The 10,649-nt window shown below is 48.9% G+C and overlaps 1 protein-coding gene across 2 annotated transcripts in view; it reads left to right on the top strand.

Moving 5' to 3' along the window:
- LIMS2 (LIM and senescent cell antigen-like domains 2) overlaps positions 1-10,649 on the top strand; it is a 42,959-nt gene that overhangs the window by 6,859 nt on the left and 25,451 nt on the right. Inside the window, exon 1 of one of the 2 annotated variants that reach the window (XM_011941680.1) lies at positions 530-1,154. The exons of the other annotated variant lie outside the window; for it this stretch is intronic. The gene's annotated coding sequence lies outside the window, so the exon portion shown is untranslated. Of the gene's footprint in view, positions 1-529; positions 1,155-10,649 lie in introns of those variants that run through there. 2 annotated transcript variants of the gene reach the window in all.

The raw sequence follows: 10,649 nt of genomic DNA, 5'->3' as shown, positions 1-10,649 counted from the left end.
CGCGCCTCTTCCTCTGGGCGAGCGCCCGCAGCGGAAGGTGGAGCTCCTGCCCGCCCGCCCGCCACCCCTGCAAGATGGGACAGTCATCTGCTCACAACCGACGCCCAGGGCTGCGGGAGGGGGTCTTGTCCAAGGTCAGACACCCACCACGGGCAAAGGGTTCAAACGGCTGTGTGCCGTCCCCGACTTCCCCGACCCCCGCTGTGCGATCCCGGATCCCCGGTGAGTGACACCTCTGGAGCCTTCCGTTTCCTCCTCTGTAAACCTGGGGTGGTAAAAATGTTTAAAATGATGAAGGGTACGTGGGGACTCGGCCAGAGCTGCGCCCAAGCACCAGCTGTGCAGGGGTTGGCTGGGGACAGGGCACTCCCCTGGGCCTGGCTCACCCTCTGCTCTCAGGCCCCTCGTTGCCATTTCACAGATGAGGTCATCAGAGGCCACAGAAGCTGGGTCACTCAGGAGGCCACAGGTCCACCAGTGTCCGGCCAGTGTCTGTCCCTGCAGCTCTTTCTGGAACCTAGCTGGGTACAAGTGCAGGACTCAGGGCTGGGTGGGAGGGGCTGTCCCTGAGGCCCTGGGCCCCCCTAGCCAAGTCCTGGCAGGGGGATTCTCTTCTTCAGAATCCCATGACCTGGGGCTGTGGGGGAGCTCCAGCCCCGAGAGTGACCTGTGGCTTTGCTGGGAAAAGGGGCTTGGAGAGTGCAGGGCAGTGTCCAGGGCTGCGGTCCCAAATCCCAGGCCCACAGGGGAGCTGCCTGGGATTGCCATTAAGGCTGTGGCCTGGGGTCTCAGGGCAGCCCCAGGAACCAAAAATAGCCTGTAACTTGTCACTTTGTAAGTCCTGCCCTCCAGACACACTTCCCTTTCTTCTCCCCAAGCCTCTCTTCCCAGTCAGCTCCCCTGACTTGGAGTCACCCCTAAGCCTTGGCCCAGGCCCCTCTGCAGTGAGATGGAGGGACCCTAACCCAGGAGACTGGCATCTGCAGGCTCTGGCTGCCTGTGGTCACCCCCCAGGGTTCGGCGGGGCTGCCTCCCATTTTCCTCAGCCTGTCCCTGCCAGTTGCTGGGTTCTCACCCTCCATTTTCTAGGAAAAGAAAGTGGGGAGAGACAGGAACAGGGTCAGGAGCAGCCCAGCAGCAGCGCTGAGGTGGAGGCGGGTGAGAGGCAGTTCTTTCAGGCACAGGAGGGATGGCGAGGAGGACAGAGCCATGAAGGGAGTGGGGCTGGAATGGGAGGCCCCGAGGTGCCACTGCTCCCTGGCAAGGGTCCTCTTGCCCCTGAGTCTCCTTGGGCCTTTCCCTGGAGACAGAGGTGGTCAGGTAAGCCCAGCCGGAACCACTGGGAAGGCAGGTGGTGGCGAGCAGGGGTCAGCCTGCCCTTGCTGCTGTGGGCTCCAAGGGCCTGAGAAACTCTTATCCTCAAATGACACTGGGATGACAGTCAGCCTTTGGCGGACACTGTGTAGGGTGTTCCTCGTCCAGGCAATACTGCTTGTCTTAGAGAATAAGGAGAAACCCAGAAATACAAAAGATAACAGGAACATAAAGAGAAGCAAACGGCAACAGTTCCACTCCCGAGAGCCTCCCTTTACGCAGTTTGGGTGGCTCCCCGCAGTTCTGTTCTCCTGGAGTGTGTGTTTGATGCAGCTGTGAGTGATCTGAGTGTAATGCACCTGCTCCTTCAAAGGCGGCCCTGCTGCCCACCATGCTGGTGCCCCACCGGCTTCCCTGCCCTCCATACACAGGGATTCGGCTGGGCCAGACTGTGAGGAACGGACAGCCAACCCGGCCTTCGGAGTGGGCGAGAGTTTTCCTGTCTCAGAAGCAGTGGAGTTTCATTCCCACCATTTCATGCTGGGTGCCCTTCCCCATGTCCACTGTCCCCATGTGATCCCAGGCAGCTCCTCGTGCCTGGATCCCGGTTCTCTCAGGATCCCCCAGGCTGCCCAGAGTCAGGCTGCTTTTGGGAAACACCTCTCTGCTCGCATACCTTCAGGGTTTCTCCCCGCCAGCTCTCCCCAGGACCTCACCAGGCAAGAGCAGAGGGAGGGCGGTGGGGAGCCACCAAAGGGACCTGGAGTGGCATACGTGGCCATGCTCTCTGCAGATGAACCCATGGGTGCTGTGTGGAGAAAGGGCTGCTGGGAAGGAGATGGGGAAAGAGACAGAAGGCAGACACTAGGGAGGCCTCTCCTGGGTGGCTGAGGGGGTGGAGGAGAGGAGGCTGACTCAGGGTTCTGGGAGGTGGAGTGGACAGGACCCAACTGACTGGCTGTAAGGGGCGCCACAGCCCCTTACTTGGGAGGATGCCCCCCGTGATGGCAGGTGGGGGAGGCTGGCATGCTTGGTGTGGTCGTGGAGTGCTTGAAGAGCTGTGGCAAGTCTGAGGGGGAGCCGTGGGAGGCACCTGGGCATGGAGGGGCTGAAGCCCAGGAGCAAGCCGAGCTGGGCGGGGAGTGATGGCAGCCCGGAGCGTGGGGTGGCATACCGTGGGAAGAGAGGGGGCTCGGCCTCAGCGGCAACCCAGGGGCTTTGGAACTTACAACCACAAGATCTTTGACTATCACAGCTGAAGGGACTTCTGGCATCACCATTGTTCTACAGGGAGGTGGACATGGGGAAGGCCACCTACCAGGACTCAGCTGTCCCTGGCATTCCTGGAAATGGAGCCTGGGATGTTGACACCCATGGCCGTGTGAGCTCAGTGGCTTGGCTGCATAAAGTGGAGTCCCACCCACCACGTGACCATCACGTGTGTTATGTGTGAGGCTGTCCTATGCCTGATTGTGTGCTGAGTCCATGCTTAGTACAGCGCAGAGCAGGCTGCTAGATCCCTGCCCTCCTATCCGCCAATCTTGCCCCTCCTGCGGGTGGAGCATGCCCAGTGGTCCCCTAGGCAGAAGGAGTCAGCCATGGGGCAGCTGAGTGCAGCCAGAGCCCTCAGCACAGCACAGGAGGCTGCAGTGGCATCAGGGGCTTAAGCAAAGTGTGAAGTGGGTAACAAGTGATGTGGCTTGTGATGTGGCACCACTGAGCCCTGAGCCCCGAGCCCCAGACTGGGCCAGGTGGGCACTGCCATGGCCCCTCACCTCCTTCCCTTTTCTTCTACTTCTGGTGCTGACTGGCCCCTTCCAGCTGGCCAGTGGCGTAATAGGGATGGAGGGACTGATCTGCAGGGTGTCCAGTCCCGTGGTGTGAATACGCCCACCTGGGTTCATTTCAAACCGCCAACGCTTGAATTGGCATTAACGCTTTACAGAATTCCTGAATAGTTAACAGTGAGCACTTGTGAGCTGGCAAGGGACCGCCCAGGCAGCCACTGTGGAGAGGAGCCTGGGTTTCCCACCCACAGTGGGTCATCCTTCTTCTCTGTGTCCCTATCTGTGCTGTGCCACGTGCAGGCTTTCTTTCTCTTTTTTTGAGATGGAGTCTTGCTCTGTCACCCAGGCTGAAGTGCAGTAGTGCGATCTCAGCTCACTGCAACCTCTGCCTCCCAGGTTCAAGCAATTCTGCCTCAGCCTCCCGAGTAGCTGGGACTACAGGTGCATACCACCATGACCGGCTAAATTTTTTTGTAGTTTTAGTAGAGACAGGGTTATACCATGGTCTCTACCAAAAAAACAGGTTTTTACCATGTTGGCCAGGGTGTCCTTGATCTTCTGACCTCGTGATCCACCTGCCTCAGCCTCCCAAAGTGCTGTGATTACAGGTGTAAGCCACTGTGCCCAACCTGCATGCAGGCTTAACCATCCCTTAGGTCTTCATTTCCAGGTGGGGAAGGGAAGCACTGTCACTGTCCTTGTTCTGTTTAGGTGTAGCGTGTACATTTCTGAAGGTGCATATTTACTTAGATGACTCAGCAGGATAACCACCCTAATGAGATACTTCTGTGGGTGAATGCATATGTCTTGCTGAGATGAGGTGACTGAATACATATATGAGCGTAAAACCTACTGTGTCCTCACCCATGTCCTTGGAGGAATACACGGGAAACTCATGGAGTTGTTTTCAGCCTCCTGGTGAGGAGTCTGGTGGGGGAGCTGGCTCTGGAGGACAGCCTGTTTGTGGCATCTCTGCCTCTGCCCACTGGGCTGAGGGCACGTGCCCCAGGGCCTTGGGGAGGCAGCCCTGCCTCACAGCCTGGGGCCTCAGTTCCAGCCTCTAGGAAACCATGTAGTTGCAGTCTTCATTACTCATGTGTTTTTTAAAATTTGAGACATAGTTCACGTATTATTAAATTCACCATTTTAGATGGGACAATTCAGTGGTTTTTAGTACATTCACAAGGTTGTGCAACCATCACCGTTAATTCCAGAACATTTTAATCATTCCTAAAAGAAACCTTGTACCGATTTGCAGACAATCCCCATTTCCCCCTCTCCCCAGCCCTGGCCACCAGTAACCTGCCTTCTGTCTCTACAGATTTGCCTGTTCTGGACATTTCACATAAATGGAACCATATATGGCCTTTTGTGCCTGACTTCTTTCATTTATTAAGAACATATTTCCAAGGTTCATCCATATATCGTAGCATGAATTAGTACTTCATTCCTTTTTCTGGATAAATAATATTCCATTGTGCCACAGTTGGTTTCTCCATTCACCCGTGGTGGACATTTGAATTGGTTCCACTTTTTGGCTACCGTGAATAATACTGCTATGAACATTCCTATACAAGTTTTTGTGTGAACATACATTTTCTCCTTGAATATATACCCAGGACTGGACTTGCTGGGCATATGGTAACTCTTATGTTATACTTTTTGAGGAATTGCCAAGCTGTTTTCCAAATAATTGAACAATTTTACATTTATTAAATTTTACACCAGGAATGTATGAAGGTTCCAATTTCCCGACATCCTTGCTGATGCTTGTTATTGTTGTCTGGTTTAGTGGGTGTGAAGAGGTGTCATCTTGTGGTTTTGATTTCCACTTCTCTAATGACTGATAATGACCGATAATGTTGAGCATCTTTTCATGCGTCTGTCGGCCACTTGTAAATCCTCTTGGGAGAAATGTCCATTCAAACTCCTGGCCCATTTTAAATTGGGTTGTCTTTTTATTGTTGAATTATAAGAGTTCCTTATTTATTTGGATACTGGACACTTCTCAGACATTCGATTTGCAATTTTTTTAAGATGGAATCTCGCTCTGTCACCCAGGCTGGAGTGCAGTGGTGTAATCTCAGCTCACCGCAACCTCCGCCTCCCAGGTTCAAGCGATTCTTCTGCCTCAGCCTCCCCAGTAGCTGGGACTACAGGCGTGTGCCACCATGCCCGGCTGTTTTTTTTTTTTTGTGTGTGTGTTTTTAGTAGAGGGGGTTTCACCATTTTGGCCAGGCTGGTCTTGAACTCCTGACCTCAGGTGATCCTCCCGCCTCTGCCTCCCAAAGTGCTGGGATTACAGGCATGAGCCACCGTGCCCAGCCAATTTGCAAATATTTTTTCCTTTGCTGTGGATCATCTTTTCATTTTCTTGATTGTGTCATTTGATACAAGTATTAAATTTTAATGAAATCCAATTTATTTCCTTATTCTTTAGTTGCTTGAGTTTTCGTTGTCATGTTTAGGAAACTATTGCCTACTCCTAGCTCATGAAATGAAAACATCTCTTTTCTTCTAGGAGTTTTATACTTTTAATTCTAACATTTAGGTTTTTGATCTATTGTGAGTCAATTTTTTTTTTCTATATGGCATGAAGTAAGGGTTTAAACTAAATCTTTTGCATGTAGCTATCCAGTTGTCCTAGCATCATTTGTTGATAAGATTACTCATTCCCCCATTGAATGGTCTTGGCACTCTTGTCAAAATTCAGTTGACCACAGTTGATTATTTTTGGACTCTCTTTTGAGACAGGGTTTCACTCTTTCACCCAAGCTGGAGTGCAGTGGCAAGATCTTGGTACACTGCAGTCTCAACCTCCCTGGCTCAGGTGATCTTCCTACCTGAGCCTCCCGAGTAGCTGGAACCACAGGTACTCACTACCACACCTGGCTACTTTCTGTATTTTTTGTAGAGGTGAGATTTTGCCATGTTGCCCAGGCTGGTCTTGAACTCCTGGGCTCTGCCTGCCTCAGCCTTCCAAAGTACTGGGAATATAGGCATAAACCACTGCACCCAGCCTATTTCTGGGCTCTTGGTTCTGTTCTATGGGTGTATATGTCTATCCTTACACCAATGCCACACTTGTAATTTTTAGTAACTAAATTGTAATTTTTAAGTAAGTTTTGAAATTGGAAAGCATGAGTCTTCTTTGTTTTTTTTTTTTGTTGTTGTTGTTGTTTTGAGATGGAGTCTCACTCTGTCACCCAGGGTGGAATGCAGTGGCCTGATCTCAGCTCACCGCAACCTCCGCCTCCTGGGTTCAAGCGATTCTCCTGCCTCAGCCTTCCGAGTAGCTGGGACTACAAGTGTGTGCCACCACGCCTGGCTAATTTTTGTATTTTTAGAAGAGATGGGGTTTTGCCATGTTGGCCAGGATAGTCTTGAACTACTGACGTCAAGTGATCCACCTGCCTTGGCCTCCCAAAATGCTAGGATTGCAGGTGTATGCCACTGCACCTGGCCCTTTTAAGTTTTTTTTATTATTATTATTATTCTGTATCACCTGCATTTTCATATAAATTTTAGGAATGCCTTGTCTATTACTTTTAAAAAGGCAGGAATTTTAATGGAGATTGCATTGTATCTATAGGTCAATTTGATGTAGTGTTGTATTGCCATCTTAACAATATTAAGTTTTCCAATCCATGAATATGGGATATCTTTATCTTTATTTAGGTCTTCTTTAATTTCTTTCAATAATGTTTTATAGTTTTCAGTGAATAAGAAGTATTGCACTTATTTTGTCAAACTTACTCCTAAGTATTTTCCTCATTTTGATGCTGTACCAAATGGGGTTGTTTTATTTCATATTCAGATTCCTCATTGCTAGTGATTCTTGTATAATGATCTTATACCTTGCAGACTTATTGAACTCATTTCTTAGCTGTAAATAGGGTTTCTTTTTTTGAGGGGGGATTCTTCAGGGTTTTCTATATATGAGTATGTAATATGCAAATAAAAATAGTTTTACTCTTCCTTCTCAAACTAGATGTCTTTTATTTCTTTTTCTTGTCTAACTGTCCTTGATAGAATCTCCAGTGCAATGCTGAAAATAGCAAGACTGGAAATCCCCCTGACCTTAGGAGGAAAGCATTCATTTTCTCATCACTAGGTATGATGTTAGCTATGGGTTTTTGGTAGATGTTCTTTATCAAATTGAAGAAGTTCCCTTCTATTCCTAGTTTGTTGGGTGCTTTTATTATGAAAGGGTATTGGATTTTGCCAAATGTGTTTTCTGCATCTATTGAGATGGTCATAGAGTGTCCTCCCTTTATTCTATTGATATGGTATGTTACATTGAATTTCGGATGTGAAACAAACCCTATATTCTTGGGATAAATCCCATTTGGTCATGTTGTATAATACCTTATATATAGAGTGTTAGATTTAGTTTATTGTATTTTATCAAGGACAGTTGCATCTATATGACCTTCGTGTTTTATTTTGATATCAAGTTAACACTTATAGAATGAGTTGTGAAGTGTTCCCTCCTAGTCTTTCTTTTTTTGGAAAGATTTTGTGAAGGTTTGGTGGTTTTTTTTTTTTGTTTTTTTTTTTCTCTTTTTGAGATAAGATCTCACTCTGTCACCCAGGCTGGAGTGCAGTGGCGTGATGTCAGCTCACTGCAATCTCTGCCTTCTGGGTCCAAGTCATTCTCCTGCCTGCCTCAGCCTCCTGAGTAGCTGGGATTATAGGCATGTGCCACCACACTGGTGTTGTGTGTGTGTGTGTGTGTGTGTGTGTTTGAAGATTTGGTGTTAATTCTAGTTAAACCTTTGACATAATTCACCAATGAAACCATGTAGCTCTGGCTTTACTTTGTGGGAAGTTTTTTGGTTACTCTCTGTCTCTTTACATGTTATTGGCCTTATTTGGTGATTTGGTTAGGCTTTGTGTTCCCACCTAAATCTCATCTTGAATTGTAATCCCCATAATCCCCACGGGTCAAAGGAGAGGCCAGGTGGAGATCATTGTAATCCCTATAATCCCCACGGGTCAAAGGAGAGACCAGGTGGAGATCATTGTAATCCCATAATCCCCACGGGTCAAAGGAGAGGCCAGGTGGAGATCATTGTAATCCCTATAATCCCCACGGGTCAAAGGAGAGACCAGGTGGAGATAATTGAATCATGGGGGTGTTTCCCCTCATGCTGTTCTTGTGATAGTGAGTGAGTTCTCACAAGAACTGCTGGTTTTATAAGGGGCTCATCCCCCTTCGCTTCGTATTTCTTCCTGCCACCTTGTGAAGAAGATGCCTTGATTCCCCTTTGCCTTCTGCCATGACTGTAAGTTTCCTGAGTCCTCCCCAGCCCTGTTAAACTGTGAGTTGATTAAACTTCTTTCCTTTATAATTTACTGAGTCTCATGCAGTTCTTAATAGCAGTATGAAAATAGACTGATACATTTGGATTTTCTATTTCTTTTTGAGTCTGTTTTGGTAGTGTCCTTCTAGGAATTTCTCCATTTCAGATAGGTTATTTCATTTATTGGCGTACAGTTGTTCATAATATTCCATTCTGTTACTTCCTTACTGGGAACACAGGCTATTATTGTTTTTCAAGGCAGGCATGGAGTTAGGGAGCAGGAATAAGGGACTAGGATAAGTTAAAACAACACAAACCTCACTGTTGTTGTGTTTTGTTTGTTTGTTTGTTTTTTTACCATGATTCATCTGTTTTTCTTGACCAAACGTTCCTAGGGTTATTGAAAACCTTTGGTGGATTTGCAGAGTTCTGAAAGAGTAGATTCTGATAATTTTTGCTGGATTTTTCATTGCTTTTATGGAGGGTTGAACTTCTGGAGGTCCTTACTCTACCACTTTTTGCTGACATCACTCTCGGTGTGTTTGCAAATGACTAGAGCCAGAGCACTGATCCAAATCCCATTTGGTCATGGTGTATAATACTTTGTATAGAGTTCTAGATTCAGTTTTCAGTATCTGTGGCCCCCAATCCCATCCCTGCAGTAGGACAGGCTGCAGAATGGACGGTAAGGTTGTGCAGAAATTTCGGATTTGGGCTCAGACTCAGCCTCTCTCAATTTCTGGCCTTCGATGTCCACTTTTATAGTAAATATTTGTTGAATTGATTAGTACTTGGTAAACTTGTGTTTGAACTTCATTTACAAATTATGTTGTACAAAACACTTGTGGCTGTAGCCTCCTTTCCAGCATTATATGTGACCCTTGGAGCCCTAAATAAATGTTTCCTCCTTACAGAAAACCGTGGGTCTGCCTGAGAGTCCTGGATTCTAGTGTTGAGGATTTCCACATGGATGGGCTGAGTCGGGAGTGGTGAGAGGAGCCTAGGCCCTATCACATTGACTTGTAGCTGCTGCAAGACCATTTTCTGCATAAGTTTTCTTAAGCATTCAGCTACCTACATCAGAGAGTCAGCGGTATTCCTTACTCATTTTGGCTCCTCTGGGCTCACCTTCTCCATGCCCTTTAGCTCCTGGGGCCACCTTTAAAATCTATGTGTTGAATTGATCAGTGTTGGGCAACTTTGGAATTGGGCTGCATTTACAAATTATACTGTACCCAATGCTTGTCGCCACTTGACTGCCAGGGTGCTTAATGAGTACCTCCTCCTGTTGGGACTTGCTGGGTGAGTGTGTTCCTCGGTGGCGTATAGGCCTGGTTTCTGAGAGCCAGTGAGCCCCTCCAAGGCTTTCTCCCACTCTAGTTTGGGAGGATCAGTGCCCTGCTGTCTTTAGTGACGGCTGCCAGCTCTTGCTTTCGGGAGGCAGAAGAAGATACTGCTCAAGCTTTCTGACCTTTCTAGAAAGGTCTTTCAGGGAAACGGAATCAATGTTAAAGATTTCCATGAGTGCTCTGGATCTTTATTGTATTGCTGACCAGGGTCACCTTGGCCACAGTTTGGATGCCGACCGTGGGTGCTTATGAATCACAAGGAACTTTGCCAGTCTCTCTGGGTAAAAATGCGGGGGACATGGTGCCTTCCTGGTGGTTTCCACCAGGTCTCTCTGCGTCCGTTCCCCTGGAAGCTGGAGGATTGCCTTTTCTCTAAACCTCTTTTGCGGTGCCTGACCATTGGATGGCCAGATCCAGATGATTGGCTCTGCCCTGGTCTGGGTGCTCCAGGGTGATGTTTGTGGCAGAGGCTCTCAAAGAAGGGAGCAAAGCAGAATGTGGGCCTGTGTGGCTTCGGTCCTCGGGTTCTTAACGGTTGGGAGGGATCCTAAAGGCGCCAGGTCCTCCCCGTCCTCCTCAGCTGACTCTGCCCTCCTCAGTGTGTCCACGGCACAGGCCTTCCTCCTGGCAGGTGGCAGCTGGAGACCTCCTGGATGTCCTGCCGCCACTGTGGACCTCACCTCAGTGCTGTCTGGGGCCTTCCCAGACCAGTCCCCTCCCAGCAGGACCCAACCCTGCCAGCCTCAGCTTTCAGGAGCTGCCCCCACGGCGCAAACAATATCCTTTCTATTTGGAGTTGACTCCGCTGCCCTTTGGAGATCCCAGCGCGTAACGTGAGCTGGCGACCAGCGCGGGGGAGGCGCCCACACGCCCGTCCCGTCGCGGTGTCTGGC

This window comes from Colobus angolensis, unplaced genomic scaffold, assembly GCF_000951035.1.
Source record: "Colobus angolensis palliatus isolate OR3802 unplaced genomic scaffold, Cang.pa_1.0 Scaffold20, whole genome shotgun sequence".
NCBI classification, from domain to species: Eukaryota; Metazoa; Chordata; class Mammalia; order Primates; family Cercopithecidae; genus Colobus; species Colobus angolensis.
Note: the sequence above shows the minus strand (reverse complement) of the source record. Positions and strands in the feature narration are given on the sequence as shown.